Consider the following 27,717-nt stretch of genomic DNA (forward strand, 5'->3'; position numbering starts at 1 on the left):
CACCGCTCAGGTTATGATTCAAACACGAGGGACTGACTCCTCGACCGAGCCCTCAAAACAACAATGCGGGCAGAGGCGTGGCTTCGGAAGGCAGCTGCAAGCGGCACCTCGGGCGCTACCCCAGCAAGACACCGTCGGCGCGCCGCTCACGGGCAGTTCGGCGCGGCAGAGCTCTCCGCCCGCTCGGCCGGCTGTCAATCATTCTACCCTCCCACCCATCCACTTCGCGGCAGGGCGGGCCGGGAGTCCCCGCGCGCCCTTTTTGGACAGCTCCTCGTCGACCCAGCGCCGGCGCGCTACTTGGAGACTTTCCCGAGCCCTCCCTCCCCGCCTTCCCTACCCCGGGCGCGGCGTCGCCCCGAAGAAGAAGCAGCGCCGCTTCCCCTTCCTCGCCCCGCTGATTGCGGGATATTCTCGCAGGCGTCGCGCGCACGCTCATGTTCTCACACACACACACACACACACACACACACACACACTCTCTCTCTCTCTCTCAGGCACGCACAGGCCCCTCCTCTACTTAATCCCCAAACCCCTCTTTCTTCGGAGAAAGCAGCAACAGCCGGCCAAGCGGGCGGACGGGTGGGGGTGGCGGGCGGCGACGGACTGAGCCGCCCTCCTCTTCTTCCTCCTCCTCTCCTCCCCTCCCTTTGCCTTGCCTTTCCCGGCACCGCCCCACCTCGCTAGCCTCTAACCCCGCACTCCCAACTGCCTGTCCGAGAGATCCCAGCCCGGACCTGCCGCCCCTCCTCTCCCAGGGATCCCAGATTGGGACCTGCCGTTCCCCCTCCCTCCATCCCTCCCTCCTTTTCCCGCTGCCTAGTGGCGAGATCTCGTCCTCCTTCCGCCTGGGATCCCTTCATCACCTAGACGGCTGTCCCTCTCCCGTCGCTCCCGCTGCCTCTTCCTAGCCTGGGCTCTGCCCCCGGATGCCTCGGCTTTGGGGAAAGCCTCGCTGAGCCGCAGCTCTGCCCAGCCCGGCGCAGCCGCCTCTGGGGGAAGCCGACAAGGCGCCTGCCGTTCGCCTGGAAGATCCGGCACCTTGGACAGCGCCCCAGGTAGGGATCCCTGGTTTTCTGGCCTACCGTGGGAAAGAGAGCGGCGAGCGGCGCTAGCAAGCCTTTGTCTGATCCATCGCTTCGCCCTTTGGTGGGACAGGAGATTCGTAGCGCCGGGAGGGCGACCTGGGAAAAGGCTATTCCGGGTCATTAAATGCAGAGGGGGAGGGGGCAACCCGGGCCGTTGGGATATGGGAAGGGTGATGGGACCACTGTAGCGTGCAACTACAGCAGGGTATATCAATCACCCGATGTTCGCTCTGTGGCAAAGTGCCAGCGCCATCCCTCGTGTACAGGGCAGCAATTTACAGAGCGGGCAATTTACAGAGCGGGTGCTTTGCAGCAAGGCTTGGATTTACGCCTGGTGCCAACCGGGTTGATTTAATGCTCCGTCCCCGGAGCCAGGCCATGGAGAAGATGGCTCAATCCGGAATGAAGTCGGAGCTCGCTCTGGGCATTTCCAGTGTCCGGAAGGCACTTGAGAGAAGGAAGGGCTAAGGAGGCACATTTTAGCAAATTAGTCAGGCTCAGCTGACATCTAGGCCTTGCGATTTCCCATGTGCTCTCTTGCTCCTTCTGCTGCTTAGATCTTCCACCAAACCTACCCCTCAGCCTCTGCCGGGTATACCCCCTCCCCCTGTTGGCCTGCTAATTTGGGGTGCTAATGGCATGTTTGCCCAATCAACTGTCATCCCAGAAAACTCACCTCTCCCCCCTTTTTAAAGCATGACCACCCCCCACCTGTCTTGTCACTAAACTTTTCCTAAGGTTTGGGTGAAAATTCTGCCATGGGGCAGTTTCTTAACTCCCCTCTTTCAGTCTCTCATCCTGAAGAAAGGTAGGGCTGGGTGGCATTTGTGGGAATAGGGATGCGGGCAGTATGCAGGGGAGTTTGTCTGCGTGTAAAGGCTCACCTGTAATCCCTGTGGACTTCTGGGATTCTACCACCCATAGCCTATATTGGGATGACCCCATCTCAAATCAAGTCCTCAATGTGCCCGCTTTCTCCCTTGACCAGAGGCGGCCAACAGTTCTCCCCTGATTCAGTCGATGCTTAGGAAATTGGGTTAATGTGCACCTCAAGCCTTTGAGGCAGCTGCGAGCATGCCTCCAGGCAATGCCTAGTCTCTCTTCAGCAGTGTGGAGTGAGGATTTGCTCAGGGGTAGCTGCAGCCTAAATCTAAATGCAACATAAGGAGAGGTGGCAAGCCCCCAGGCCCTCAGCTCCACTGAGATGGTGGATGTCCGGCTGGGAGACCCACTCTGGCCAGGAGCTGATGGATGCAAAAAGGTTCTAGACCAGTTTTTGTGCAGCAGGGATGGAGCAGAAGGTAACTATATAGGCACCGCTATCGGGTGAAGAATAAAAGCAATCCCAACTGCATCTCAAAAACAAATAGATTTTCAAGGCATACAGCTAGTCCAGAGATGGGTTGCTACCGGTTTGCACTGGTTCAGGAAAACCAGTAGTGGAAATTGCGACTGGGTCGCCAAACCAGTAGGGACAGCTGGCTGGCCACGCCCCCGAACTGGTTCCCGGGTCACCGCAGCATGTTTTTTTTTTTTTTGACATTTTTAATGTTCTGCGCATGTGCAGATCTATTTACAGGCAACGGCGTATGCGCATGGAGCGCACGCAAATCACGTGTGCAAATCGCGCGCACACCAAACCAGCAGTAACGCCAGCAGAAACCCACCCCTGAGCTAGTCCTCAATTTACAACCACAATTGAGCCCCAAATTTATGTTGCTAAGTGAGAAATGTGTTAAGGGAGTTCAGCCCCATTTTATGACTTTTTTTGGATGCATTTGTTAAGTGAATCATTAAATTCACTTAAATGAGTTGCTAAATGAGTAACGTGATCGTTAAGTGAATCTGGTTTCCCCATTGACCTTTGCTAATCAGAAGGTCGTAAAAGGTGATCACATGACCCTGGGATTCTGCAACCGTCATAAATGTGAGTCAGTTGATAAGCATCCGGATGTAAATCATGTGACCACGGGGAGGCTGCAATGGTCATGTGAAAAATGGCCATGTTGCTTTTTTCATTGCCGTGGTAACTTCAAACGGTCACAAATGAACTTGTTGTAAGCTGAGAACTCCCTGCACTCTTTAAAAAAATTTCTTTGTTGGGATCAGAACCTATATTTCCAACATTACACGCTCGTGCCTATGTCGATCAGCCAGAGGTCTTGATCAAGGCTCCAGCTAACTAGTTCTAATGAACCTCCTACAATGTCCCCAGCTCCCAAGTCCACATCCACATGACATTTGCAAGTGTACACAGGGAAACTCCTGTCTTATTCATAACTTCTGGAGGGAAGTTGTTCCATTGGCTTTCCTGACAGTTTAGAGCAATTAATCAATGGAACAACTTCCCTCCAGAAGTTATGAATGCTGCAACACTGGAAGTTTTTAAGAAGAGACTGGACTGCCATTTGTCTGAAATGGTGTAGCGTTCCTGCCTGAGCAGGGGATTGGATTAGAAGACCTCCGAGGCCCCTTCCAACTCTGTTATTCTATTCTATTCTATTCTATTCTATTCTATTCTATTCTATTCTATTCTATTCTATTCTATGCTATTCTATGCTATTCTATGCTATTCTATGCTATTCTATGCTATGCTATGCTATGCTATTCTATGCTATTCTATGCTATTCTATGCTATTCTATTCTATGCTATGCTATTCTATGCTATTCTATTCTATGCTATGCTATGCTACTCTACTCTAGTCTAGTCTAGTCTAGTCTAGTCTAGTCTAGTCTAGTCTAGTCTAATGTTATTAAGTGTTTGGGCAAGATTGACACCTTCTGTCTTCTCTGGGAAGCCAAAGCCTCAAAAGTTTTTTCTTCCCGGTGCATCTGTGACTGAGGGCTATGGTTGCTGGTCTCATTCTATCATGGATCTTTGGATGCCCCCATAGGCAAGAGGTCTGTGTAGGGGACGCTTGCCTCTCTGCACTCAGCTGTCCAACTTAAAAACAAAAGCACCAAGCCATAGGCAGGGTGAGTTGTTTGCTGATTTGTTTTAAAGGTGTTTCCCCCCCACCCACGTAAAGAGGTCTGCAGTGTTACATAGCAGGTTCTGACCGAAAAGTCCAACCTCTGTTTTCTATGCTTTGAGCAGTAGCCGAGAAGGAGGATCATGTTGCAAGAAATAAAATACCGTGTGGAAAGAATGGCCAAGAGAATGGCCAAGGGTTCTCTTCCATTTTGGAAGAGAACTCTCTGAATCAGGGGTTTTGGGCTGCAGCCCAGTTGGCCTGTATGCGCGCACCCATGTTTCTTCCCTTCTTAATGCTGCTTTGTGTATAAATACAGGCTTGTTTACAAATTGCATATGATGAAATAGAGTCTAATCCAGCGAACCTTATGCTGCAACACATTTGTTAGACTTTAAAGTACCACAAATGCTCTTTTGGTTTTGCCGTGAGAGAGTAGCACGTCTCTCCCTCCCTCCCTCTCCCTCCCTCTCCCCCCCCCCCTCTCGGAATGGCTTTGCCTACTCAGAAGTGCAGGGATAAATAACACACTGCATGATGTGAGTCTAAACCTCATGTAGATTTGCCTTTTTGGCGCAAGCCTCTTGATGGAAGGATACAACCAATTTCGTTATATTTATTTTGTACAATGACAATAAAGGCTATACTATGGGGGGGCAGAATTACAGTAAAACCTGAATTTTGCTCAGGTGAATTCTCTTCAGCAAAGGGGCCCAGGATGGCCACTAGATCAGGGATCACCAACCTTTCGGACCTCAGGGACCACTAAATTCATGATTTTGAATCCCGCGGACCACTAATATGATCTGCCTAATGACTGGCTGGGTGGGCGTGGCTAGGTGGTCATGTGACTGGGTGGGCATGGCCAACTTGATGTCACATCAAGGGGTGCCTCGACGGCCTCTATCGACCCTCCCTTCCTAGCCACTCCTCACCTCCCCATCCGGGCTCCTTAGAGCCCCAACAGGAAGCAGTTGTTGGAGCTAAGCAGCCACCACAAGAAAGAGTTGGCAAAACAGCTGGCTCAGCTCAAATTGGATCTGACCGAGAAGGAGGTTCAGCAGAAGCACCTCACTGAGGACTACGAGCATAGGCTTTCCGAGCAGAGGGAAGGCTTTTTTGGGGCTGAGATGGTCAGCCTGTTCTAGGCTATGATGCAGTCCCACTGGAACAAGGCCCTCTGGCTCTTCGCCACCAGTGGCACTTTCCTCCAGCCTTCGCCAAAGCCCCGCACCAGGAGGCTGAAGCAGACCCCAAGTCGGAATTTCTGCCCTCCTCTGACCCACACAAAAAGACCCTGAAGCGGGAGACTCTCTGCAGCAACACAAACACACATTGCATATATCTGGTCCAGGGGGTGTAGTTTGAGGATCCTTGATTTAGTGCAATATAAAAAAAATGCAAATAATTTTTCTGCGGACCACAAAAATTTTCTTGTGGACCACCAGTGTCCCACGGACCACCAGTGGCCCACGGACCACCAGTTGATGACCGCTGCACTAGAGAGTGGCAAGTGAGAGAGAGTAAAAAAGAAAGAAAAAGATTTGGCTTTCTCTCTGTCTCTTTTTAAACAATGCATCGAAGCTTATTCCCAAAGTAATGTCTTTAGCCTCGAAGTAGCAGGGAGGAAAGATACATTTCTATTCCTGTCAGCATGATGGTGCCATAATTTTAAATGACTTTAAAATGCAAAAACCACATATGGCATGACTGAGGAGTTGCCTTTTGCTGGTTTGTGTAGAAGCCGTTGCAAAATATTGGCTGGCGACAGAGGAAAACTGAGCTGTGTGCTTCGTACACTGAAGTTGTACATTAAAGCCTCCTATCTTGCAGACTCCAGCAAGTCCATTAAGCTCCAGGAATACAACCGCTTTGCCACCCTGCTGCCAAAGCAGACTGGTGCCCATGGGGGTGAGATCCAAGCCAGGGGGCCCTGTGTTCAAATCTCTTCCAGGCTGCAAGCAAACCCCGTGGGTTTTAGACAAATAACGCACTTCTCAGTTTCACGTTGATAAAATGGGGATGACAGCTACATCTGCCATCATTTTATGGTGATGAATTAAAGTACAAGTAGTCCTCGGCTTACGACCACAACTGAGACCAGGATTTCTGTTGTTAAGCAAGGCAGTTGTTAAGTGAGTTGCACTCGATTTTACAACCTTTTCTGCCACTGTTGTTAAGCCAATCACATTGTTGTTAAGTGAATCACATTGTTGTTGTGAGTATGGCTTCCCCTATTGACTTTGCTTGTTGGATGCTGGCTGGGAAGATAGCAAATAGCAGTAGCACTTATAGACTTATATACCGCTTCACAGGGCTTTCCAGCTCTCTCTAAGCAGTTTACAGAGTCAGCCTATTGCCCCCAGCAATCTGGGTCTCATTTTACCCACCTTGGTGGAAGGCTGAGTCAATCTGGTGATCACATGACTCAGGGATACTGCAATTATCGTAAATACATGCCACTTGCCTAGCATCTGAATTGTGATCACATCACCATGGAGATGCTGTGACGGTCATAATGCGAGGATGAGCTGTAAGTCATTTTTTTCAGTGCCACTATAACTTCAAATAGTCACTTTTTGAAAGGTTGTTAAGTTGGAGATTACCTGTGGATTTCTTCGGTCTGAAAGCCACCTCCACAAACCTTCGGATAATATATGTATCCAGATGCAAACGTGTCTGCATCCATCCAACTGGCATTCCTCAGATGTTGCAGACCTGCACTTCCCCACAATCCCTGCAAACTCAGGTTAGCTATCCCTGATAGAAATGGATAAATGAATCGAGGTCAATAAAGAAATAAAAATGCCAAGATAGAATTCTTTGTAATAGTGGCGAATATCTGTAGCTCGGGTGTAGGATGAGGGTGAAGATTCATTCTCTGAGGTTGTGGATTGGTTTCCGAACGTTTCATTACCAGGCTAGGTAACATCATCAGTGGAGTTGAGGGGATGTCCGTGTCAATGTTCCTTGGTTTATAAGGGCTTCAGGGGTGGGTGTGTCAAGTGAGGGCCTTGTGACAGCTGACCCATCACAAGACCTGTCACAAGCCTCACTTGACACACCTGTCAAGGCTCTGACACTTGTCCTAATTAATTCATGAGTCCTGAGCCAAGTTTCAAAAGAAATCCAGTTATTTATTAGGAACAGCATGTCGGCATCTACTCTCTATGGCACATCGTTTATGGTTCAACTTTGACCCTGTTTCCCCCCTCCTCTCAGTCTGTGTTCTAAATCACATTCTCCAATGAGGCACTCCCACGGACTCTAGAAGTCCACACCTCACAAGCCGGCTTTGGGAAACTGAGATCCTACCCTGGAAGAAGGTAAGCGTGGAACGCGCTCCCCCCTTGCTGCCTATGGCAACTCGAGAGAAATGCTTTTGCGAGTTGACAACACCCACACCTGAAGCCCTTATAAACATAACACTGACACTGACGTCTCCTCAACTCCACTGAAGATGTTACCTAGCCTGGTAATGAAATTCAGAAACAAACCCACAGGCTCGGAGAACGAACCTTTACCTTCATAGAATTCTTTGAAAGGTCCATTAACAACGACGGATTACAAGATGTCCTAAGTCCCTGAGTTTTGATGCACCCAACTTGGTACCTGGAACAGTTCTCGGGAAGGAATGGGGTATGGATCAAGAACCGCTCTGCACGCAGGAAAAGTGTGACAGCAGCCTGATTAATATTAATGGGTGAACTAACCAAGGTGGCACAAGTAATGGAGAAGCTGGCAGATTGCATTTATTTATTTCCTGCAAAATGCTGATTCCTTCACTCTGTAAATAGATTCTGGAGCGGATGTTTCTGGGGCTTGGCCCCATCGCTGCTGTCTCCTGGGACTTCAAGGGGAAGAAACTGTCAGTGGCTGGGAGGCAGGAGGTGTCTGTGTGTGTGTGCGGGGGGGGGGGAGATGAAGGGCAGCTCCCCTCCAGCAATCCTGCTTGGACGTTGAAGCGGTGAGCTTCCCTTTAGCTCTGGCTGTGCTGATGCTGTGCTGAGCAGGGAAATCATCCTTGCATTGGCATTGTAACTCCCGCCCATGGCAGAAATCTGGGTATGTAAGTGGGGAGGGTGGGAGTATGGCATGGGGCCTTGGAAGGTGGTGGAAGGGAAGAAGGGACTGCTGCAAGGCTCTGGGTAGAATTCCTTAGCCTGGATCAGGCCCAGGGAGAGACGAGAGCTGGGCAACTGGCTTGTAAACTCTTATTAGCTTCTATTAGCCCTCGGACTCATTAACCCACGGGGATCAGGACAGAGAACATTTGGGGAGGGGGACATAGGAGTCCTCACATCATTTTGATGATAGCAATAGCACTTAGACTTATATATCGCTGCATAGAGCTTCACAGCATAATCTAAGCAGTTTACAAAGTCGGCATATTGCCCCCAACAATCTGGGTCTTCATTTTACTGAAGGCTGGGAGGCTGGGTCAACAAGTCTCATCAAAGGAACCACACCATTGGCACTGCATCGTGGTGGCATGAATGACCCTTGCACTTGAGGGGTTCTAATTCATGTTTTGTGGTTGAGTGTGGTTGACTAGCCCAGTCAGGTATGGTTTACCCCAAAGCCATAAATATACCATGATTTAAATATACTAATGATACATGCTTGTATCTTTACAATTTATATTGTTTGTTTCTAGTACGATTTAATTGCCTAGTAGTAACCTATGACTATCACTAAGTGTTGTATCTTATGATTCTTGATGGATATATTTTATTCTACTCTACTCTACTCTACTCTACTCTACTCTACTCTACTCTACTCTACTCTACTCTACTCTTATTCTACTCTATTCTACTCTACTCTTTTTCTTATTCTATTCTATTCTACTCTACTCTAATTCTTATTCTATTCTATTCTACTCTACTCTACTCTATTCTTATTCTACTCTATTCTACTCTACTCTACTCTTATTCTTATTCTATTCTATTCTATTCTATTCTACTCTACTCTACTCTTATTCTATTCTATTCTATTCTATTCTACTCTACTCTATTCTTATTCTACTCTACTCTTATTCTTATTCTTATTCTTATTCTTATTCTTCTATTCTATTCTATTCTATTCTACTCTACTCTTATTCTTATTCTATTCTATTCTATTCTTATTCTACTCTACTCTACCCTATTCTTATTCTACTCTACTCTTATTCTATTCTTATTCTTATTCTTATTCTTATTCTATTCTATTCTATTCTATTCTATTCTATTCTATTTAATACAGGGGCAAATCTAGCCCTACAGCTCTACCTTGACCCTAAAATTATAGGGAAATCTCCACCAGAGTATTAGAACCATCTAGTCCAGCAGCCTTTATCCCACTGTTTCCTAACCTTGGCGGCTTTAAGATGGATGGACTTCAACTCCCAGAATTTCCCAGCCAGCGTTGCAAGTCTTAAAGTTGCCTAGGCCAGGAGATACAGCTTTATCCAGGCATCTTATAGAATGAGTCTGAGCTACCATTTTAGGTAAATCTAGCTCTTAGGTAATAGTTTGTCCACTCCTCCCTTACACTATTCTGGATCCTGCAAGCTTAACAGCTGAGATGAGCTATCCAGTCACACTTGTGAGATAGGTGGCTATATAAAGTTGATAAGTAAATTAATAAAATATCTCTTCTTGTGAAGTCTGAAACAAAGAACACTTTGTTAAAGGACAATGTACCGGTATAAACCCAGCCATTTCCCCTAAAACGGACAGTTCCATTTAGTTCACCAATACCTGGAGGCAGCCCTACTGTTCATGAATCTATCTGTCTTTCAGAGAAACCTAACCTTTTTATCACCAGGACTCTCATATGGCTGTGAGTTCCATATATAAAATTCTGTGAGGACTTTGGCGGGATGTGTGAGATGGGGGTCAGATATTTTACATGTAGAAGTCTGGTGAGGATTAACTCCTGGCATTTCCAAATAGGATTGCTAACAACCTTCCTTTGATACCTTGGAGAGTTGCAACCCTCAATTATGAAAGATAACACTCAGCTAAATGGATGAAAAGTCTGCCTGTGTAAGGCAACTTCCTGTGTTCATGATCAATTTCATTAGGAGAGAGGGAGGGAGGGAGAGTGGGAGAGAAAGAGAGAAACACACACACACAGACACACACAGAGACACACACAGAGACACACACACAGACACTCAGACACACACACACACACACACACACACATCCTGATCTGAAACCTATAAACAAGAAAGTATGACTTGATGAGTTTACAGCCTTGGTTGAAATCTGACGATCAAATTGTGTTGAGCTTATTCTTTTATAACAATTGACCCTTATTCACTAGGTATAATGTACATCCAAAACATTTTAAGGTTTCAAATTGAAAATCCTTCTCCCAGCATCTCCAGGGTGAGCATTGTCTCTCCCCACCCTTCGTGTTAACAGGCAGATCAAGGAAGCGATAATAAAATGATAATAAAGCTGCAACTTACACAAGGCTTTCCCACCTCTGGTCCCGATTGGCAACAGCTGTACAGGGATCTGGGCTAAAGGAAGTCAAAGGTTAAATCCATTTGATCGACTTTGTAACCGCAAACAGGGAACGGCAACTAAATGTAGTGAGAATTGTGCTTCCATCTTCCAAATCCAGTTGGCACAAGGAAAAGAACTGAAGGTACCACGTCAAAGTCAACAGGACTCAGTCATGATTTCCTACAAAGGAATATTCAACCTGTTCTGATTTCATCTGCAGCTCTAGTTTCATAACAGGCCTCCCCTGAAGACTCAAACAACCCATACCTGAAGATGGAGAAGCTTCATGTGTTGACACTCAGAAAATACTGAGTTCAGGATTTTCATGTTCAAAGCTGTTTTTCCAGGTGTATGTGTGTCTGATTGTAGATATTATGCTGCAATAAACGCCTAGGCCCGTGATGGCGAACCTATGGCAGGTCTGCCACAGGTGGCATGCGGAGCCATTTCTGAGGGCACACGAAGCATTGCCCTGTCAACTCCAATATCTAAGTAAGCTAATCGTCTAACTGGTTCTGGTGTGGCTGTGGTGAGATCATCCCAAATGCTTTGAAATTTCCTGAGGGAACATTCTTGAACTATATGTGTTTTATTTATTTATTTATTTTTATTTATTTCTTAGATTTTTAGACTGCCCCTCTCCCAAAAAGGGACTCGGGGCGGTGTACAGTCAATACAAATAAAACCAGTCATAATAATAAAATACATTTAAGATACATTTGGAGGGGGAGATAGGCTGTACTAAGAAATAAATATATTCTAATCCTAAAAACATCACTTTTAAAACCCCAAACCCAATTAAAATGAATAAATCCCCGGGAGGTAAAACTAAGAAAGTGCCAGGCCAGCTGATTGAAATAGGTGAGTCTTTAACTTTTGCCGGAAGGAACGGAGGTCGGTGGTAGTTCGGATGTCCGGGGGGAGGTCATTCCAGAGGGTTGGGCCCATCACAGAGAAGGATCTACTCCTAGGTGTCGCCCGCTGGCATTGCCTAGCAGACGGCACCAGGAGGAGCCCCTCCCTGTGTGAGCGGATAGGTCGCAGGGACGTATGTGGTAGGATGCGATCCTGCAGATAACTAGGTCCTATGCCATGGAGCGCTTTAAAGATGGTAATCAATACCTTGAAACGCACCCGAAAGGCCACAGGTAGCCAGTGCAGCTCGCGCAGGAGAGGTGTTACGTGGGAGTAACGAGTACTTCCCATAATAACCCGCGCGGCTGCGTTCTGAACTAGCTGCAGTCTCCGGATGCGTCCCAAGGGAAGCCCCATGTAGAGGGCATTGCAGTAGTCCAGGCGAGACGTCACCAGCGCATGAGTGACCGTGCGCAGGGCACTCCGGTCCAGTAGGGGGCGCAATTGGCGCACCAGGCGGACCTGGTGGAACGCCCCCCTTGCCACGGCTGCCACATGGTCCTCCATTGACAGCCGGGCATCAAGGAGGACGCCCAAATTGCGCGCCCGCTCCACGGGGGACAGCTGTTCGCCCCCTATGGCCAGCGATGGAGTCAGCTGGCTGAACCGAGGTGCCGGTACCCACAGCCACTCTGTCTTGGAGGGGTTGAGTTTGAGTCTGTTGTCCCCCATCCAGACACCGACGGCTTCCAAACACCGGGACATCACTTCGACAGCCTCGTTGGGGTGGTTTGGGGTTGAAATATACAGCTGAGTATCATCAGCGTAAAGATGGTACTCAACCCCAAAACCACGGATGATCTCACCCAGCGGCTTCACATATGCGTTGAACAGGAGAGGCGAGAGGACCGACACCTGTGGCACCCCACAAGTGAGTGGCCTCAGGGACGACCTCTGCCCCCCTGTCAACACACATTGCTTCCGGTCGGAGAGGTAGGAACCGAACCACCGCAAAACGGTGCCTCCGACTCCCATCCCCTCCAACCGGCGCAATAGGATACCATGGTCGATGGTATCAAAAGCCGCCGAGAGGTCTAATAGGACCAGGATAGAGGAACAACCCCTATCTCTGGCCCTCCAGAGATCATCAACCAACGCGACCAAGGCTGTCTCAGTGCTGTGCCCGGGTCGGAAGCTGGACTGGCGTGGGTCTAGATAGTCGGATTCGTCTAGGTGTCGTGGAAATTGCTGCGCCACCACATTCTCAACAACCTTCGCCAAGAAGGGGAGGTTGGAGACTGGACGATAATTAGCTAGCTCCATTGGGTCGAGCGAAGGTCTCTTGAGCAAGGGTCTCACCACCGCCTCTTTCAAGGCGGTTGGTAAGTATCCCTCACCCAATGAGGCGTTCACCAGGCCCAGGAGCCAGCCTCGTGTCACCTCCCAGGCTGCCAGTACCAGCCAGGAGGGGCACGGGTCCGTTAAACATGTGGTAGGTCGCAGCCGTCCACGCAACCTGTCCAAATCCTCGGGGGCAACAGAGTCAAACTCCTCCCAGAATGGTCTCTCAAGACTCGCTGTTGGCAGCTCGTCTGGTCCACTGGCGGAGGCCCACCCGCTCCGGATCTGATCGATTTTGTCCTGCAGATATTCCCCAAACTCCTCTGCTCTACCCTGTAAGGGTGTCTCCCGCGCCCCCTGCGATAAAAGGGAGCGGGTCACCCTAAACAGGGCGGCAGGGCGGTTATCCGCGGACGCAATAAGAGCAGCACAATGTCTACGTTTGGCCGCTCTTATTGCCACAAGGTAAGTCCGCAAATAGGCTCTTACCTGTGTTCGGTCAGATTTGGAGCGTGAGGACCTCCATCTGCTCTCTAGACGTCTCCTGTGGCGCTTCATCACCCTAAGCTCCTCAGTAAACCAAGGAGCCCGGGTGGATCGATGCCGCAGGAGAGGTCGCAAAGGCGCAACCCGGTCCAAGGCCCCAGTCGTCGCCCTATTTCAGGCAGTCACTAGGTCCTCGGAGCGGGAGCGGGACAAGGCTACAGGTATTGGCCCAAGCTCCGTCTGGAATCTATCAGATTCCATCAGGTGCCTGGGGCGGTACCAGTTTATAGAGTCTGGTTCCGCCTCCTCGCGGTGGGGGATAGCGCCAGGGAAGTCCAGCCGGAGGGATGAGTGGTCTGACCATGACAGGGGCGTGATGACTAAATCCCCTATTCCCAGATCACTCGTCCACTGTTCAGATACAAAAATGAGGTCCAGTGTGTGGCCCCCTTCGTGAGTGGGGCCCTGCACTAATTGGGTCAGGTCCATGGCCATCATGGAAGCCATGAACTCCCGAGCCACCTCGGAGGCCGCTCCCGTTGACGGCAAGTTGAAGTCCCCCATGACCAAAAGTCTGGGAGTCTCAACTGCCGTCGCTGAGATTAGCTCGAGGAGCTCGGGCAGGGCTGCTGATGCATAGCGAGGAGCCAAGTATACAATCAGCAAGCCCCACTGCCTCCCTGGGCCCCGGTTCACACCAAGGGACTCACACCCGGGTATCTGAGGGACAGTGAACTCCCTCGGCTCTAAACATTCCCGCATAACCACCGCCACCCCACCACCCTTACCCAGGGCCCGAGGCTGATGGAATGCACGGAAACCCGGTGGGCACATTTCCACGAGGGGTAAACCACCCTCGTGGCCCAACCAGGTCTCCGTTATCCCTGCAAGGTCTAGCTCCCCCTCTGAGATCAACTCATTAATGAGGGGGGCCTTGTTGGTGACAGACCTTGCGTTGCAAAGCATCAGCCGCAGGCCCTGGCTCTGTAGGACCTGTCCACCTAGACTGCAGGGGTTGGTACAAGCGACCGGGCGTAACCAACAGCCGCGGTCTCCCAACCGACCTTGGGATCTTATCCTGTCCTCGCATCCCCTCCTCCCCGCGACCGTTGTAATAGGACAACCCTCTGCTTTAGTGACCTTTATATTCCCCCCCTCCACCGCATCCCCGTCCTTCCTAGACTCACCTATCTGTCCGGCTCTGGCTCCCCTCCCGGTCTGATTAGCCCTCCCCCCACCCTGGGACCCCCTAAAAAAGATAAAAAACATTTTACTAAAAATCCCCTTAGCTTCCGGTTCCTGCACCTCTCGGGGTCCACGAACCCGTCCTCGAGGCGGGCCCTTGAAAGAGCTTGTTATAGTTTGTTCCATGCACCACAGTGTCACTGCGGGCGGTTGGGCCCTTCCCCATTATAAGAGCATTGCCTTAATTCTGCATTGTCCTGTCCTGATTCTATTCAAGGGGCTCCGTATTTTTTTGCAGCAACTGCATTCCTGGAAAGTGGTTTTGTTGGCTCTGTGTGATCTGTTTGGTTGAGGGTTGTTAAAAGTTGCCAATCTTAATTGCCATTCTTCAACTAGATCAGTGGCCTTCAGCCTTGACCACAACTTGTGGACTTCAACTCCCAGAATTCCTCAGCCACCCTGGCTGAGGAATTCTGGGAGTTGAAGTCCATAAGTCGTAAAGTGGCCAAGGTTGGAGATCCCTGGTCTAGATTGTAAGTGTGTGATATGTTATTCCAAATTAGTTTCCTAGACTTAAGCCTGGTGGGAGGTGGAGAGTCTAATGTTCTATGTATTGGAAGGTCTCTAGGAGTCAATTGGGTATTTATCTTATTCCATTATTGGACTGTCTGTTGTTGTTGCCTGAGATCAGAAGGGGCGATGTTAGAAAGAACATGGAGACACGAGAGCGGTGTGGATTTAAGGGTTCGGATATTATTCTCATTATGTCTTTAAGGTGAACATCAATCTTGTTGGTATGACAACTTCTCTCTCCCCCACCCCCAAGTGGGTATTTCTAAATGTTACAGAGTGGGAGGGGTACAATTTAAATCCTCCAAGGAGCTCAGCATTAATTGATAATAATGATTGATTGCTACCAAACAGACTGACCATCCTGATATATTCTAGTTAATCCAACTGAAAAGCTCAGCACGCTTTCAAGAGCTCTCTCTCTCTCTCTCTCTCTCTCTCTCTCTCTCTCTCTCTCTCTCTCTCTCTCTCTCTCTCTCTCTCTCTCTCTCTCTCTCTCTCTCTCTCTCTCTCTCTCCTCCCCCTCCCTCTCTTTCTTTCTCTCTCTCTCTGTCTCCAGCCCAGCCTTGGGAAAATAGAAAAGAATTAGTTTGATCTTCCAGCCCAAAGTCCTGAAGTGCGGCATTTAAATGTTGTGCAGTTTTAAAATATGAGAGAATAGAATAGAATAGAACAGAACAGAATAGAATAACAGAGTTGGAAGGGACCTTGGAGGTCTTCTAACCCCTTGCCTAGGCTGGAAACCCTACACCACTTCAGACAAATGGTTGTCCAATCTCTTCTTAAAAACTTCCACTGTTGGAGCATTCACAACTTCTGGAGACAAGCTGTTCCACTGATTAATTGTTCTAACTGTCAGGAAGTTTCTCCTCAGTTCTAAGTTGCTTCTCTCCTTGATTAGTTTCCACCCATTGCTTCTTGTCCTGTCCTCAGGTGCCTTGGAGAATAGTTTGACTCCCTCTTCTTTGCGGCAACCCCTGAGATACTGGAACACTGCTATCATGTCTAATTGCCCAAGAGGAAAGCTTTTACTGAGAAATCCCCTTATTCATCTGTAATCATCCCAAGAAGTTTATTGAGAAAGGGGATATTTAGAAAAAATAACAAGTGATGCCAACAACCCGAAACACAAAAACAAATGCATAAATTGCAGTTGAACTCCTCACTTGTTACCTGCTTGGATGTTGTTAGGTAAGTTTTCTTTGCTTCTTTTTCTCATCAGGAATAGCCTCCATTTTTAGATGATGATGATATCCATTCAGTCATGTCCAATTCTTGGTGATTGGCCAGGTTTTGCTACATCTTCCAATTTCTTTTTTTTAAAAATAGCCATAGAAAGGCAATTTCTTTTGGAAGAGAGTATCTTTGCCCAATCAGTTAAATTGCTCTATGTTGAGGGCAAAAGAAGAAGGGGACAACAGAGAATGAGGTGGCTGGATGGAGTCACCAAAGCAGTAGGCGTGAGCTTCAATGGATTCCAGAGGATGGTAGAGGACAGTAAGGCCTGGAGGAATGTTGTCCATGGGGTTGTGATGAGTGGGACACGGCTTCGTGACAACAACAACAATGTGTTGGGACTCCTTGGGCCACCAAGAAAACCCTAAGTTATCTAACAGCTAAAGGCACCCGCTTAATAAACCCTTGCTGGAATGAGACTTAGAGGGAGAATACAGTCGTACTTGAGTTTTCACTAGCAAGGCTATTGTAGTAAAAGAATCACAAAGGAGAAGATATTTTTGGAAGATGAAAGAGGAATTTTGTCTCTTCACAGCTCTCAGCAAGGAGTCCGTTTACCAAATGGTGTAGGTGGCACTCTTGTGGATAGGAAAAAGATCAGTTTGTTGTACTAATTCACAATGATACACAATCTCTGTGGCAAGCGTTTGGTTGCATCCCCATGCCTCCAGTAGCCTCCTACCTCTCTAAAAAGCCTTTGGAAGTAATACTCCGCATGCTCACTCTTTTATGTTGGGTTGGTTTTCCAATCAATACTGTTACTGAGTCAGTGGTGAGATTCACTTACTGTTACTATCAGTTTGGTCAGCACAGGAAATGTGAGCGTGCGCCAGGGGTGGGTTCCTGCCAGTTCTAACCTCTTCTATAGAAGAGGTTCCACAAATTTACAGTGCCGTTTAGAACGGGTTTCAGCTCTCCCCACCCATCCGCACATCCTCAAGATGAAGAGCGAGAGGAGGAATTCTGGGAGTTGAAGTCCACAAGTCTTAAAGCTGTCAAGTTTGAACACCCCTGGGGTTTTTTTTCTAAAGGGTTAGGAGTGCAAGGGTCTTGTAACTTGACAGCTTTAAGACTTGCACACTTCAATGCCAGAGTTCCTGAGCCAACATTTTGGTTGCTAAGCAAGAGCGTTGTTAAGTGAGTTTCACCACATTTTACAAGTTGGCCATGCCCACCCAGTCACATGGCTGGCAAGCCACTCCCACCCAGTCACATGGCTGGCAAGCCACTCCCACCCAGTCACATGGCTGGCAAGCCATTCCCACTCGGTCACAAGGCCAGCAAGCCACTCCCACAAAGCAGGCCACACCTACAGAAGAGGTTCTAAAAAATTTTGAAACCCACCACTGGCGTGCGCACATGCAAACAATGTCAAAAACAGTGACATAGGATGGGATTGTGCCTGGGTGGATGGTCGCCACTACCGTTTCATCCGAACTGGTCCGAATCAGCTGAATACTACCTCTGTACTGAGTGTAATGTTAAGGATAGACCCTGACTCCATCCTGCATGTATACCAGAGGTGATATTGTGCTGGTTCACCCTGGTTTGGGCGAACTGGTAGTGGTGGTGGCGGGAGGCTCCACCCACCCACCCAGACGTCGTCACGGACACTCTGCGCATGCGCAGAAGCGCCAGGCACAAGCACACTCCTGGTTCTGAACCAGTAGCAAAAATAAGAGGATTTCATGCCTGACGTACACCACAATTGCATTGAATGAAGACTTTGCAAGTTCCTTCTCCTAGTCTACGCCTCCGTCAATGTGACTGCCATTTTATTGGATTAGCGTTGGAAACATCTGCAGAGTTCAGATGGACAAACAGGGTAAAGTATGCAGAGACATTTGGCATGATTTGTTTTCCCCTGGCAGTGGCTTAGAAGGAACTAAAACAAACAAACAAAAGGAACACAATTCTTCAATGGCCTTGCAGGAGCACATCCCATTCTCTTTGTGGCTGTCGCCATTGCCCTCTCTTGTCTGGAGGTCAATCCACCCAGCAGGCTGGAAAGAGGCAGCTGTGAACTGCCTCTGTAACTGCTAGTTGCTCAGAGAGACAAGTGGGCAGCCAGCCATAGTAGGAAAAAAGAAAAACAATAGGGGCCCTGATCTCTGTAGCCCCGAGCAGACCCCTAGCAAGGCTGATCCTCAATGTGATCTCAATACTCTCCCATGACTTTGAGCTCTATGCCTCTTGGGCATCAGCCAAAGGAGCTTTTCTGCTTTTACCTTGAGATCCTCAATATTGTAGTCATTTTCCCCCCTCTTGCTGCATCTCCTACATTTTGGAAGAGCTTCTCAACACACGATATATGCCAATCATGTTCCTTGAGGCCCCAAGAAGACACATGGAATTGGTTCTGAGCAGTTTCCTTTATTGTTCCTCACCTGTGGATACAAACCTTGCCAAACTAAAGCAACTATTTGCATCGGTAGAAATGTACTCTGGGAACAGTTAGGAAGGATCCTAGGAGTAGTGCAGTGGCCTAGTGGTGGAGTTCTTGCCTCATAATCAGGAGGCTGTTTGTTCGATCCTAGATAGAGGCAGATGTTTCTCTCTCTGGGCACAATGAGAATATATCTGCTGAACAAAACTCCCTAATGGCGACAGGAAGAGCATCCAGTCATTAAACACTTTGCTAGCTCCATTCAGTTGCCCAGACTCCACCCTGCAAGGGATTATGGAGTCGTTAAAAGATGATGATGAGTTAGGAAGGATCCTCCTTTAGCCCTCTTCCTCTAAGCCAGTGGTTCTCAACCTTCCCAATGCCGCGACCCTTTAATACAGTTCCTCATGTTCTGGTGACTCCCAACCATAAAATTGGTGTCTCCGTTCCTAAGACCATCGAAAATATGTGTTTTCCAATGGTCTTAGGCGACCCCTGTGAAAGGGTCGCTCGACCCCCAAAGGGGCCCCGACCCACAGGTTGAGAACCACTGCTCTAAGCTTCGCTGTCTCTTTGCCCGCTGGAATGCAGCCCCTCCCTCCTGCGAGTCCAGACTACATTCCACCACAGTTATTCAATGTTTATTGCCAGTCAAGCCAGAGAAGCCAATTTTGAATGCCAATTTTGACTGCTTGTGCATGTGTTGTTTCTGAAAGCAGTTGACTGACTGCTGACTGAATCTACAGGGGTGTCTGTAAGACTGATTTTTTTAAAAAGTCAAGATGGTACCATCTTGTACTAAAGGTGCTTTTTCAAGAGGCAACTGGACATTCTTGTTTATTCTTTGAAGACGTTTCATTTCTCATTCAAGAAGTTTCTTCAGATCCAACAGGGGAATGGAATGGAAAAAGCTGTAAAAGCACTTTTGGGACAACCGTGACCTGGATGACTGAGAATCTCTACCGACTATGGTACCATCTTGTGACTGAAACTCTGCCTCTTTTTTATGTGTGTTACATGAAGCCCATTAAAACAACAACAACAGGTGGAGCTTTGATTGCACTATCATGGCTGCTATTGAATTTTTTTTTTACTCTGCCCTGGATACCCCTGGGCTGTATAGTATATGAACATGAGGTTTACAAGGCACAGGAACACCGCTCCCATCCCATTCCAGCAGCCAATAATTGGAAGACGATGAAAGTGGCTCCAGAAATTGCTATAATACTACATGAGACATAAGCAATATTATTACATATGTCTGGGGACCACGTCCAAAATAATCCAATTTTGGTTTTGTCTGGCCTTACTTTGCAAACTGCAGTTCTAGCTTTGGGAAAAGTAATGCATCTCATTTCTTTTTTCTGAATGTTTGCTCCTTTAATTTTGTCTGGCCCTGGTTGCAGAAGGCAGAAGGGATGGCCTTGAAGGACAGGAAGAAGGGCTGCTATCAAGGCAAGGGTCAGAGAAGAGGAACCTGAGGTTGGACAAGAAAATAGCTTTCAGGAAGGAAAGATCAGGTCCATATGTGAAAGGTCCAATTAAACTGATTTATTGCTAAAGAGCCTACAGCAGCAAGTGCCAAAACGGGACACGGGCGCAGGGGGGAGCACCGGAAACCAGAAGAGGAGCTCCCTGGCACACATGTGCGGCAGCGGCAGAAATCGGAAGAGCAGTTCCCTGGCATGCATGCACACGCCGGGAAACTGAGCACCCGGTTCTTGGTGTTCACATGCGCGCTGGCCACCTGGTCTTCCAGTTTCTGGCACGCATGTATGCAGGAAGACCAACTGGCGCACCGGAAACTGGAAGATCAGCTTCCCAACATGCACATACGTGCCAGGGAGCTGCTATTCCGGTTTCTGGAACTCCTGCATGCACAAAGACCAGCTGGCTGGTGTGCATGTGTGTGCCGGAACGCAGAAGAGCAATGGGCAATGGCTGGCATGCCCAGAGAGATGGCTCTGCGTGCCACTTTGGCACACGTAACATAGGTTCGCCATCACGGGCCTATAGTAGGCACACAAATCTCTCAACTAATGATTAGAACCTGCTTGAAGTTCCATAAGGGTCCATGGAATTCAAGTGGAAGTCTGATTGTGACTACGTAGGGATTCTAGGCTGGTCCCTCTTTTAACTCCATCCCAAGGTTTTGCCACTTCTTCTCCTACAATGACTGGAGAAAATGTCCCAGACAGGCCCCTCCCTAGTTTACACAAAGATAAATTGAGGAAAGGGGGAAGCATATTCTGACTTGCAGGGCTTAGTTTCTATAGTTGTTGCCGTAAAAATAGTCTTGGTCTGCATGTCAGTGGTTTCCTAGTCTGATTTACCTGGTAGAGTGTGAACTTTGGGGTGGAGCATGTGTATTCAAGAACTCAAGATTCAATAGCTCATGAAAAATTAAATGTGATGCTCTGGAAATAGCTTCTTCTATTGTCCATCAATTCACAGGTTGCTCCTCCTAATCCTTAAACCCAATGCTAAGTCACGTTGTATTCCTCGTCAAGGCATTTTGTGTAAACAAGCTCCAGAAACTTTTTTTTCCTTTTGATCCTCTTTGCTGTGGCTTCCCTATTAGTGCCTAAACCAACCAAACAAGGATGGATGTTTGTGTAAATTTTTAGGTTAAAATACAGAAGGTTGCATTGTTTATTTTGCTTCAGGCAACAGAAGTCTGTCCTGAAATTGTTTTGACTTGTCCCTGATTTAGTTTATCCCTGAGTTAGAAGAAAACCCTATAAAGAATCCTTGAGAGATTTTTAAGTAGCTAAATTTCAGAAATTTCTAATAAAACTTTGCAAGCTTGGCACTAAAACTACCTTCTTGTGTCTCTAGATAGGGGGGTGGGGAAGAACCATCCTTTTTAAAAAGAGTATCAAGGAATTAAGAACAAAATCAGAGCATTAAGAGCCTCTTTAGTTCAAAAGCTTTAAAGTGGTGGAAGGAAGTATAGCATCCATGATGATTAAACAAACATTTTTAACAAAGAGGCTTGCTTATGATAGAATTAGCACTGTTCACATTGCAGTCCTATATTCTCGATATTTTAATGGTGTTTTTGTCCACAAAGCATGCAAGTCTGGAGGATCCAGTAGGAATATTATTGATGGAGATCCCTCAACTTTGTGATCAGATCTACTAGCAAAGGTTTTTCATCAAGCAATAATGGAATATCAATAAAGGAGGCTATTTTTATCTCAGGGATAAAATGAGAGTTCCTTGGTGCTCTCTGAACTTGTTTGTTTTCTTACAGATGTTTCATTACCCAAACTAGGTAACATCAGCAGCAGTGATATAATACAATACAATATAATAATGTGAAGTAAGAAAAAGAAAGAAATCAAAGAGAAAGTTAAAACGGGCAGGAAAGGAAAGAAAAAAAATGGAAAAAGGGTTTTCCAATCAGCAATAAATGTAGATATTGTCTTTTCTCCAATTCAAGTCAATTTGGCCATCTCAGCAAGCTCTATAATCTTCCCCATTGTGGAGAGTACTGAAGCTTTCCATTTTTGTGTATAAAATAATCTTGCTGTAGTGATCATATACGAAAACAAATTCCATGACTTTCCCCACCAACTGTTCCTCCATCAATCCCAGAAGAAAAACCTCTGGCTTCAATGGTATGTTAATATTTAAAATCCTCCTAATCAGTGTATGTTTCTGAATGTAGATTTATTTTTATTTTTTTTTAGCTTTTTTACATGTCCAGCAAACATGATAAAATATCCCTTCTTGTTGTTCCTTTTCCAACATAAATTAAAATGCCTTTATACATTCTAGACATTTTCACTGGTGACATATAGCAACTGTACATCATGTTATAAAAATTCTCTTTATGATTATAACATAATGTACATTTTTATCTTTTCAGCCGCTTAGTTTCCCAGAATGTTACCAGCCATAAATTCTTTTGTCTACTTTAAATCTTTCTAATAATTGTAAATAGGAGAACCATTGATAGTTATATTCCTGCCACCAGTTCTTCTCTGGATTTTATTTTATATTCCTCCTGGCAAAATTTTACTACCTCACAATAAATTAGCCATTTTTTGTTTGCAATTATTTATCATCTATAAAATGCTTCTTGGGCTAAGAGCCACAAAGGAGTTTTCAGGCACAATCTGGTTCTGGTTCTGTTCTATATTCTCATAATGAATTTTAAAATCTGCATTAATCTTGTCTTAGCCGTGCCACAAATATCCATGCCACCCAAATGCCAAGTTGTGTTCATCTAACTCCAAAAGCCTTCTATTTCTCAGCAACACCCGTTTTTTTTCCACCCATATGAAACAGCAAGCTGCAAAATACAATTTCAAATCACGTCTCCTCTTCTTCTTTCCCTTGCATCTTGTAACACCTTTCCTTTGCATCTTGTAACACCTTATATTTAACTTGTGGTTTTTTCCCCCCCTCTGCCACACAAATTTAGATCTATCCTTCTGCCACTGTTTAAATGGTGCATCAGTTGTCAAAACAGCTATGGTCTGAAATGAAAACATCATTCTAAGCAAGGCAATAATTTTTATCACAGAAATTTCCCCCAGCAATGACCATTTTCATTAACATCTCCCCTTTGGCCCCTCCCAAAGAAAAACCTGAGTATATCCGAAAGACATGCTCAAAAACAGAGCCGAAAGAAGGAGTTAAAATGCTTTGCAACAAAAGGGAAGTATTTGGCCATGTTTTATCCAAAAAAGAGAAGGAGAAAAAGAGGAAGCAGCCATTGATGGAATGGTATAACAGAAAAGTGGAGAAAAGGACATTTCTTACTCTCATGAATTGCTGTCTTATCATCCTTCCTCCCGCCCTTCTCTATAATTCTTTTCTCCCTGTATACTATTTCTCCCTGATAACATATTCATTTATTTCTAAAATTTCTGTGCTGCTCTATTCCAGACAGGCATTGAAAAGCATAATAAAATGGTGTCCCACCTTTTGGGAGAATTTTTGCGTGGCACATTTATTTATTTAGCGTATGGCAATGTTACATTAGTCAGGAGACTACAGTGCTATACAAAGCAGTTGTTTGGTTGCCGACAATTGGCCAGTCAGTTCTGTTCATGCTAATGTACTATCCAGAGTTCACTACATTGGGTGTACTAACTCCACATTCATAAGACTTGACAGCTTTCTGCAGCATCATCCGGGGTTTTTCCCACCACCAAGGTCACCTTCGGGCAGGTCTGGCACCGGTTGTATTCATACTGCCACTCCAAGTGCCGTTTTCCCCGCCCTCATCGAAGTGGTACCCATGTATCGATTTGCATGTAGCTTACTGTCGAACTGCTAGTTTGGCAGAAGCTGAGGCAAGTGACACGAGCTCATTCCATCACGCTAGGACTTGAACCGCCGGATCACAGGCTTTATCCAACGTCATTAAGCCACTGAGCCACTGCACCTCTTTTTGCCTCGCACAACTTAGCATTAAGCCAAAGCCCTGGGCATCAGGGTCTATGCTGGTTGAGGCCTCTTCGATTTAGGATCCTTATGAGGCATTGGGTCAGTGGTGGGTTAAGGGTGGTACGCCCCGGTACGGGCGTACCGAAGCCTGCCAGGAGCACCGGATACTGTTCCGGTATGGTGCTCTGGAGGGCCCACCCACCTGCCTGAGCTCCTTACCGGTCTTTTAAGTCTTCGGTGCTTCCGCGCACAGCGCATACAGCACCTGAGTGACGTTCTGCTGAGCAGCTGGAGTGTTGCGGAGGCTCGCGGAAGCGGTAAGGCGCACGCACGCGCTGTGCGTGTGTGCATGCGCACTGCACGCATCCATGTGGACACCGCCAGGCCCATTCCGTACCGGTTGGAACGGGATCGGGAACCCACCACTGCATCGGGTTGAAGAATGCTGGAGATAGCAGCATCCAACTCTTATCATTGTAGCCATTTGCCCATTTTAGTTCCACTTAATCCAATACGAGATTTATTTACTTACAGCTAGTCCTTGGCTTAAAGGTGGCTCAGTGGCTAAGATGCTCAGCTTGTCAATCACAAAGGTCGGCAGTTCAATGGTTCGAATCCCTAGTGCCGCGTAACCGAGTGAGCTCCCATTACTTGTCCCAGTTTCTGCCAACCTAGCAGTTCGAAAGTATATAAAAATGCAAGTAGAAAAATAGGGACCACCTTTGGTGGGAAGGTAACAGCGTTCCATGCGCCTTCATGCTGGTCACATGACCATGGAGACGTCTTTGGACAGCGCTGGCTCTTCGGCTTTGAAAAGGAGATGAGCACCCCACCTAGAGTCGGGAACAACTGGCACATATGTGCGAGGGGAACCTTTACCTTTATAGTCCTTGGCTTACGCCCATTTGAGGGGTCCTTTGTGTTCTCTGAGCTTGGTTGTTTCTTGCAGATGTTTCATTATCCAAACTAGCTAATGTTACTTAATTTGCGTAATGAAATGTCTGCAAGAAAACAAGCCAGTTTAGAGAGCACCAAGGACTCCTCATTTCAACCCCGAACTACACATATTCTCCTTTATTGCTTACAATCATTTATTTAGTGGCCGTTCAAAGTTACAACAGCACTGAAAAAAGTGACTTATGACCAGGTCTCACACTTATGACTGTCGCAGCATCTCCACAGACATGCGAACAAAATTTGGCAACCAGCATGTATTTATGATGATTGCAGTGTCCCGGGATCACGTGATCGCTATTTCCCAGTCGGCTTCCGAGAAGCAATGGGGGAAATGGAATCCACTTAACAATTAACGACCATGCGACTCACTTAACAACTGCAGTGATTCACTCAAAACCATGGCTAAAAAAGTTGTGAAACTGGGCACGATTCAATGAACAACTGCTACCTTGCTTAGCAGTGGAGATTCTGGTCTCAGTTGTGGTCATAAGTCAAGGACTACCTGTACTTCTGAGCGCACTTAGGCTGAAACTGAATCAGTGCATACATTCCATATAGGAGAGGTTTGTATATTCAATCATTTAGTGAAGATTTGTAGCCTTTCTACAAGGAAACCCTTTGGCAGGCCTGAAGGCCCAGCCGAAAATATGGCTTCCGGGCCTGACTGGAAGCCATTGTTTGCGCTGGGCCTTTAGAGCTGCTACCCTTTTTTCCCCCTATAGCCAAATGTGAGAAGAAAGTTAAGAAAGGGCAGATTCTACTGCCATAATGTTCAGAGTGCGATGTAGCACTGCTTCTCCAATAAAAACAATATCAGTTTGAATGTTGATTTGAATAATATCATATCAAGGCCCGCTTTTGGATCTGGGGGAGTTACTACCGATTACACACGTCTAATTAGTTTTATATATCCTGTGATAAGAACATCATTTTGATTCAATTATCTCAATTTCCAGGATATAATATATGTTTGCGTGTATAGCTCCTGGCAGGAGCTTAGTATTTTTTTTCCCCTTTTGCGCAAAATATTTTTGACACATTTCTCTTTGTTCATAGTCGTGGAGAAGAATAGAAGTTACAGCTAATCACTTTTCCCTAATAGCACCGGAAGATGCACTTCTTTTGAACTCCAAAACTGTTCCAAATATACAAAGCTAGACCTTCAGTGATAAGTTTCAGTGATAAAGAACTGATAGCCTATGTGAAAATATTTATGAGTTCATGTAATGCAGTTAGGGTGGGAAAATGGAATGCTCTCTTTCTCTTTCTCCTCCAAATCCCTTTTTTTCCCCTCTCCTCCTTCTCTTCCTTTCCCCCTCTCCTCCCCCTCCCTCTTCCCCTCCTCCCCCTCTCCTTCTCCTCCCTCTCCTTCTCCCTCCCCTATCTCTCCCGCCTCCTCTTCCTTCTTCTCCCCCTTCCCCTACCTCTCCCCCTCCTCCTTTTCCTTCTCCTCCCCCACCCTCTCCTCCACCTGCCCCTCCCCTTCCCCTATCTCTCCCCCCTCCTCTTCCTTCTCCCCCCTTCCCCTACCTCTCCCCCTCCTCCATTTCCTTCTCCTCCCCCACCCTCTCCTCCACCTGCCCTCCCCTTCCCTTATCTCTCCCCCCTCCTCTTCCTTCTTCTCCCCCCTTCCCCTACCTCTCCCCCTCCTCCTTTTCCTTCTCCTCCCCCACCCTCTCCTCCCCCTGCCCTCCCCTTCCCCTATCTCTCCCCCCTCCTCTTCCTTCTTCTCCCCCCTTCCCCTACCTCTCCCCCTCCTCCATTTCCTTCTCCTCCCCCACCCTCTCCTCCACCTGCCCTCCCCTTCCCTTATCTCTCCCCCCTCCTCTTCCTTCTTCTCCCCCCTTCCCCTACCTCTCCCCCTCCTCCTTTTCCTTCTCCTCCCCCACCCTCTCCTCCCCCTGCCCTCCCCTTCCCCTATCTCTCCCCCCTCCTCTTCCTTCTTCTCCCCCCTTCCCCTACCTCTCCCCCTCCTCCTTTTCCTTCTCCTCCCCCACCCTCTCCTCCACCTGCCCCTCCCCTTCCCCTATCTCCCCCCCCCTCCTCTTCCTTCTCCTCTTCCTTCTCCAAATTTGTAGCTGCAGCTTGTGGCAGGGATCTCCACAGGATAATTAGGTACAGAGTAAGTGGAGCTGTTAGCAGCCTGATTACTGGATTTCCCGAATTGGCACGATGAGAGGCATCTTCCTTTGTCTGGTGTCAGCATCCTTCTGTCCGTCCGAACTTGATTTTAAAGTCCTCCTCCTTCCTTATGTCCATCCTGAGATCAGCTGCACCGATTCCCTTGGACGCAGGGAGAAAAGTCCGTCCACAATCTGTCCTTCCACCTTCTGATTTGTGTATGTGTGTGTGTGTGTGTGTTTTGTGTGACTTTGGGCCAGCTCCTCATGATCCTCAGATTAGGAGGTTCAGCCCCAGGGATTCTTTTGTTTGTGTGTTGCCGTCTCCAGCGCACTGAATAAATGATGAACGACAGAGGTCAGGCAGCAACGAAGCCTCCACAGGGAAGGCAGCTCCTGCTGCCTGAACATGGCTTCCCACTTAGCAGTAGTGTGTACGGATCTTTGCGCTGAGATTTTCCAAGATTTTCCCCCTCCCTGAGTTGCGTCCACCTCCCTCCCTCCTCCCTCCCTGCTTGGCTGGGCTTTTGAGAGGCGTCCTATTTCCTGGAGCAACTTTCAAGATGGCTAAGTTTACAGGAGCACCCAGCCAGGCCTCTAGAGAAGACTTCCTCTGCTTGG

At 47.4% G+C, this 27,717-nt stretch overlaps 1 protein-coding gene across 1 annotated transcript in view; it reads left to right on the forward strand.

The window, feature by feature from the left end:
• Window positions 1–920: 920 nt before the first annotated feature.
• Window positions 921–27,717, forward strand: part of GABBR1 (gamma-aminobutyric acid type B receptor subunit 1) — a 200,153-nt gene continuing 173,356 nt past the window's right edge. Inside the window, exon 1 of the mRNA XM_081947416.1 lies at window positions 921–1,058. The gene's annotated coding sequence lies outside the window, so the exon portion shown is untranslated. The remainder of the gene's footprint in view (window positions 1,059–27,717) is intronic.

Source organism: Natrix helvetica, assembly GCF_964273705.1.
Source record: "Natrix helvetica genome assembly, chromosome: 1".
Classification (NCBI taxonomy): Eukaryota; Metazoa; Chordata; class Lepidosauria; order Squamata; family Natricidae; genus Natrix; species Natrix helvetica.